Here is a 6268-nt window from a genome sequence, read left to right as displayed (position 1 = left end):
GGGTAACCAAAAGGAAATAAATTCCTAGAAACATAACAGTTGCTAAGAATGAATTATGAAGAAATAGAAAATCTGAACAGAGCAATAATGAGTAATGAGATTGAATCACTAATAAAAAATTTTTTCCAAGAAAGAAAACTCTGGACTAGATGGTTTCTCAAGTGAATTCTACTCAAAATTTCAAAGTATTGAACATAAATCCTTCTCTAACTCTTACAAAAACTGGAAGAAGAGGGAACACTTCAAAACTTATTTTACAAGGCCGTTATTGTCCTTAGCCTTTTAATGACACCACAATAAAGAAAATTACAGGCTGATATCACTGATGAATACAGGCGAACAAAATTTCAATAGAATACTAAAAAACCTCATTAAATAGCATATTAAAAGGATTGCACACCAGGATTAAGTTGGATTTATCCCTGGCAAGCAATAATGTTTTAATATATGCAAATAGATAAATATGATATATAATATTATTAGAATGAAAAATAAAAACCATATAATCATCTTAATAGATGAAAAAAAAGCATTTCACAAAATACAAAATCCTTTCATGATAAAAACTTCAACAAATTTGTTATAGAAGGAATGGACCTCAACATAAAATCTATATATGGAGTCAAAAGCTAATATCATATACAATACTAAAATTGAAAATGGAACTGGGGTGGGAAGGCAGGGTGAGCAGCAGAGGTGTAAACTTTAAAATGTATGGATATTGCTAAGACAGACAGTGTGCAGATAACCAGTCACAAGGCAGTGAGGCAAGCATATATACAAAAAAAGTGTGTGCTCCCCTTCCTTCTCCCCTGGCTCAGGGTACCTTGGATAACTGTGGTCCTGTGGGTAGGAGCACATCCCTGCAACCACATGGCTTATGGCCATGTGGGACTCCACTCTTAGTCTAATGGACTTTTATTAGCTTGGATATGCTGAATTATTCCCGACTAACATGGAAAGGAAGCTCCAGACACTGGCTTGCTCCTGGCACCTTAGCTGCTCCTTTTCTAGGACTGGCTTCTCCCAATAAACTTTGGTTCCATTAATCATTTTTGTCCTCAACTTCATTCTTCAATTTTCGCAAGCCTAACCTCAGACTGAAAACACCCACATTTTTTTTTTTTTTATCTCAGAACTAAGTCTGAAGGCAGTTCAGAGATAATCCATGCCTCCTCCTCCTTCTCCTGCTGCTCACACATTAAACTTCAGCCCATGGATCTCTCTCTGATTCTCAAACACAGCAAGCTCCATACCCGAAAAGCATCAAAACCAGACAAGTGACAGTGTGGCTGCCTCAGGAACAGCTGTGTTGACTAATGACCTCCCTGAAAGAGCACACCTAGAAAGCTGATGAATATTCTATTGAGACACTCCCATGGGACCGCCCCTAAGATTTCCACCTGAAAAGAGTTCTTGATAACATTATGTAGTTAATATTGCCAGGTTCTTTCCCAGAGCCTCCCAGAGATCTTGGTAATTGTGATTTGCAGTTTGGGTGGCCTCCACTAGATGGCAATCATAGCCTCTGAAGTACAATTTTCTTTGTATTCTTTTTAATATGATATTTTTGTATTTAAAAACAAAAGGTATCGATAAATCATACATTTATATTATACATTTATATACCATATATCAAATTAATCTGCAGTAATAATTGAATAGATCAACCATTTGAGTTCAATATAGAACAACCACTTAAGCATTCAGAGGATATTCTACAATGTAGAAAAGTATGAAGTCACTACTTTTTTCCTTAACTATGACTTTCTTCCATCAGACCTGGCAAAACCTGCTAGCTTCCATCTCTGGCAATTATCCAATTCTGCAATACTGACAAAAAAAATGTGGGTTCTCAGACACTTCTCAGCCTACTAAAGATACTGCTAATGGATTATTTACCCAATAGACCCTTGTTCCTGTTTTGATACAAGATTGGCTTTTTGAAGTTGAATTTTTAAAGAAAAAGTTGCCAATACAAAACTAAGTTTAATATTGACATGTGCCTTATTTATGTACCAGAGGCCCATTGCAGGAAGATTCTGGCAAGAATAGGGCTTCCTCAGGCCTATTCCTGCAAGAATAGGGCTTCCTGAGGCCTTCTCCACTGCCCCACCTGCTTCCCTCCTGTCTTTGCCACCCTGTTTGCTTCTCCACAGCTTCATTCCCTTCTGCAACATTTGGATTCCTTCTATGCTGTCTTCAGTCTTCACTCTGTGCCTGGAGAAGATTATGCAAATTATTTTGGTTTGGTTAATTTGCACACTCACTCCTGATTGGCTGGTGGGTGTAGAAGAGGTAAGGTTAACTTGCATGTTTCTCTTTTATTAGATAGAATGTTTGAATCAGTAACTAAAGGCTAAATAAAGCTGTACCAACAATATGAAACAAGTTTCTTGGTTGCCCTGATAATCCTATCTAATAAAAGAGCAATATGCAAATTGACTGTCACTCCAAGACACAAGATGGCCACCCCATATGGTCAAAGATGGCTGCCCCCATGTGGACACAAGATGGCTGCCACAAGATGGCTGGCAGGGGAGGGCAGTTGTGAGAAGTTGGGGGTGACCAGACTGGTAGAGGAGGGCAGTTGGGGAGGACCAGGCCTGCAGGGGAGGGCAGTTATTGGCAATCAGGCCAGCAGGGAGGGCAGTTAGGGGTGACCAGGCCAGCAGGGATGTCAGTTGGGAGTGATTGGGCCATCAGGGGAGGGCAGTTGGTGACAAGCAGGCAGCAGGGAAGCAACTAGGCATCGATCAGGCTGGCAGGGGAGTGGTTATGGGTGATCAGCTCAGGCAGGCTGGCAGGTGAGCAGTATGGGAGCCAGCATCCCGTATTGTGAGATCAGCCCTAAATGGGCAGTTAAACATCCTATAGGCATTCCAAATTGGAGAAGGTGCAAGCTGGGTTGAGGGACACCCCTTTCAGTCCACAAATTTCATGCACTGGGCCTTTAGTTTTAATAATAATGAAATGATAGGCTATGATGCAATATAATACAAACAATATAACATACTAGAAGCTCAGTGCATGAAATTCATTCAAGGGTAGGGTTCCTAGGCCTGGCCAGCAATCAGGGCCAACATGGGCCTTCTGGCTGCCACCAGGGCTTTCCTCCCCCTGCTGCTGGCTGCTGGCTGGGGCCTTTGTTCTGCACAGGCCCCTGGTCAGCACATGTCATTGCAAGAGATCAAACTCCAAGGAGCACTTTGCATATTAGCCTTTTATATATAGATAGATTAGAACAAACCAAAGGGTCATAGCTTCTTTCTAAACTGCACCCCTAGATTTGATCACAAATAAGAATACTTTGTACAATTTCATCTTTTCATTGAATTCAGACTATGTCTTCTTTGTTAATAATTTTTAGACTGAGAATGTCTATCTCAAAAGAGAAAAAGAGAAATGCTGTATTGTTTTGACCAAGATATAATGTCCATTAGCTTTTTCTGATTCAGTAATTATAAAATGATGTATTTTCTATGAAATGACATGTTCTCTGAGGAATGTACTGTGGGCAAGAATAGAGGCCATAGGGTAATGACAACCCAATTTACATACTCTGTAGCATTTTGTAATGCTGAGTTTGAGTTCTTATTGTAAGACAATGATCTCACTTTTTCTTCATTCTGCCTAGGAAACTATTCTGTTGCTGGAACCTGATGTAATTTTGTAATTTGGAAACTGTCTTACAAAATTTAGAGAGCAAACTGAAGAGAGGTGAGTTGATTATATAAATGATGAAAATATTGATTCTATAAGGCCAGCTCTACATATATATAATGATAAGATGGTACAAAAATAGTTCAGCCATGGTAACTGGTGAGAAGAGCTGAGCCATATATACTATGTTTTATGTAAATGGCCAGCCTTAAGTTAGAGTAGCATCATACACTCTTTAAGGTGGAAGGGACCCTACAGTCCATTTCTAATTCAATCTCCTTTCTAATTCAAATGTCCCTTTTTCAAAGTGCTTGGCATATTGGTATCCAGCCTTTCTCTCATCCCTTTCAGTAATAAAGGATCTCACTAACTTAAATATTTGTTGAGGCATCAGGCAACTCATAATAATATTGTAATAGCTCACACTCAAATGAATCTTAAAAAGGCAAATTTCCAAATCTGCAAGAATGGTAGTAAACATTTTTTATACAAGTAGTATATTGAAATATTAAAGGTTATATGAATTTGGAAATAGTGGAAGAAAATTTTGTGAATTAATATAATGGAAGGGAAAATATGTGTGTGAGATTTTTTTGTATCATTTGCATTTTTCAGACATTTTGATCACTAAATGACTCTGGAGAGGCCTCTTTTAAAATTCTTCAGTTTGTGTTTCAAAGATTAGTTATCTTATTGAGTATTCATAACCACTATTTATTGAGTTGTGCTATGTGTTCCACAATATGGGAAATGGTTTATATTAGTTGAACAATTATCATTAGTTACTGAAGAACCATATCTTAAACCATTAATTTAACTACAAATATGACTACTTAAAGCTAGATCACATTTAAATTTTCAAATCTGATCATATACAAATATTTTAAAAAGATAAGTTAAACCATATGCATATAAAATAATCTTCCATGTAATATGACCCAAGCAAAACAAAATTATGAAATATTTAAAAATGATAATGGCTGTTTGGTACTTTTGTGTTCAATATATTGCTGCACATATTACAAAGAAGTGTTATTTGAAAAAGATGAGTGACTATATTAGGACCAGAGGACATATACTAGTAGATGGATGTGTTAGATACTTCAAAGTAAAAGTGTTGTGTAAGTGACCAAGTCACTTTCTGGTGATATATCTATTAAAGGGCACAATTTAAAGAGGCAGGAAAGGTTTTAAATGTTAGCTTAGAAATTTCATGGGTAGGGACTCTGTATTAATTCCTATTAATATAAATTTACTGGTTTAAATGATGCAAATTTATTATCTTACAGTTAAGAAAGTCCAAAATGTAAAATGAGTCAACATAGCTGAGTTCCTTTTGAAGCTTCTAGAGGAGAATCCATTTCCTTGCCTTTCCCAGCTACTAGAGGCCAGCCATATTTTTTGTTTCATGGCCCTTTTCTCTATATTCTAAGCTAGCAACATCGCATCTTCAAATATCTCCCTCTCTACTCTTTTTCTATTCCTCTTCTTCCCCCACCACCCTCTTCTACCCGCCCACCACAAAAACATACAGAGGCACACCCCTCTGTCCATCATCTCATCTCCTACTCTGGACTTTGAGCCTCTAGTCTCCCTCTCCTTCTTCTTCTTCTTCTTCTTCTTCTTCTTCTTCTCCTCCTCCTCCTCCTCCTCCTCCTCCTCCTCCTCCTCCTCCTCCTCCTCCTCTTCTTCTTCTTCTTCTTCTTCTTCTTCTTCTTCTTTTTAATATATTTTATTAGTTTTTTACAGAGAGAAAGGGAGAGGGATAGAGAGCTAGAAACATTGATGAGAGAGAAACATCGACCAGCTGCCTCTTGCACATGTCCTACTGGGGATGTGCCCACAACCAAGGTACATGCCCTTGACCGGAATGGAACCTGGGAACTTTCATTCTGCAGGCCGATGCTCTATCCACTGAGCCAAACCGGTTTCGGCTCTAGTCTCCTTCTTAAAAGCATTTTTGTGATTACACTGAGCCCACCTAGATAATCCAGACTGATCTCCCCATCTCAAGATCCTTAACCTTAATAACATCTATAAAGTCTTTTTGTACCATGTAAATTAACATAGTTACAAATTTTGAGGATTGAAACATAGACATCTTTGGTGGTAATTTTTCTCCATCTATTTGTATGTAGGTGTATGATGTAGATGACCTAAATGTAGTAGTTATGTAGTTGTTGTATTTGTATTTTTTTAAAGAAATACAGTCCCCCAAAGTAAAGAAAGTCTTAAAATGTTTATTTTTGGTCAAATTCTTGTTAAGAAATAAAATATCATGACCATAATTAAATATATTTTAGTGATGATTCTGTTTTTAAGTATTGATAAGAATAGTCCTATTATAAAGTTTAAACTAGAAATTCCAATAGAATGTTAGAAGGTCATTCTGTCATTGATTTACCTATGAAAAATACATTTTTTCACAAGCTTCTTTAAACAGCTGTCTGAATTCTGCTCCTCACATCACACTCATTTTTATGCTCTTTGCCCCAAGTTATCACAACATTGACAAATATTTGAAGAGCAATCATTTGCTTCAGTATATATACATTCAAAATATAAAGATAATGTCTTATACTAGATAGTATGGTCCTTGAATAAT

The sequence above is a fragment of the Pipistrellus kuhlii genome, unplaced genomic scaffold, assembly GCF_014108245.1.
Source record: "Pipistrellus kuhlii isolate mPipKuh1 unplaced genomic scaffold, mPipKuh1.p scaffold_m20_p_19, whole genome shotgun sequence".
Taxonomy (NCBI): domain Eukaryota; kingdom Metazoa; phylum Chordata; class Mammalia; order Chiroptera; family Vespertilionidae; genus Pipistrellus; species Pipistrellus kuhlii.
The sequence above is the reverse complement of the archived record's forward strand: the minus strand, read 5'-3'. Positions refer to the sequence as shown.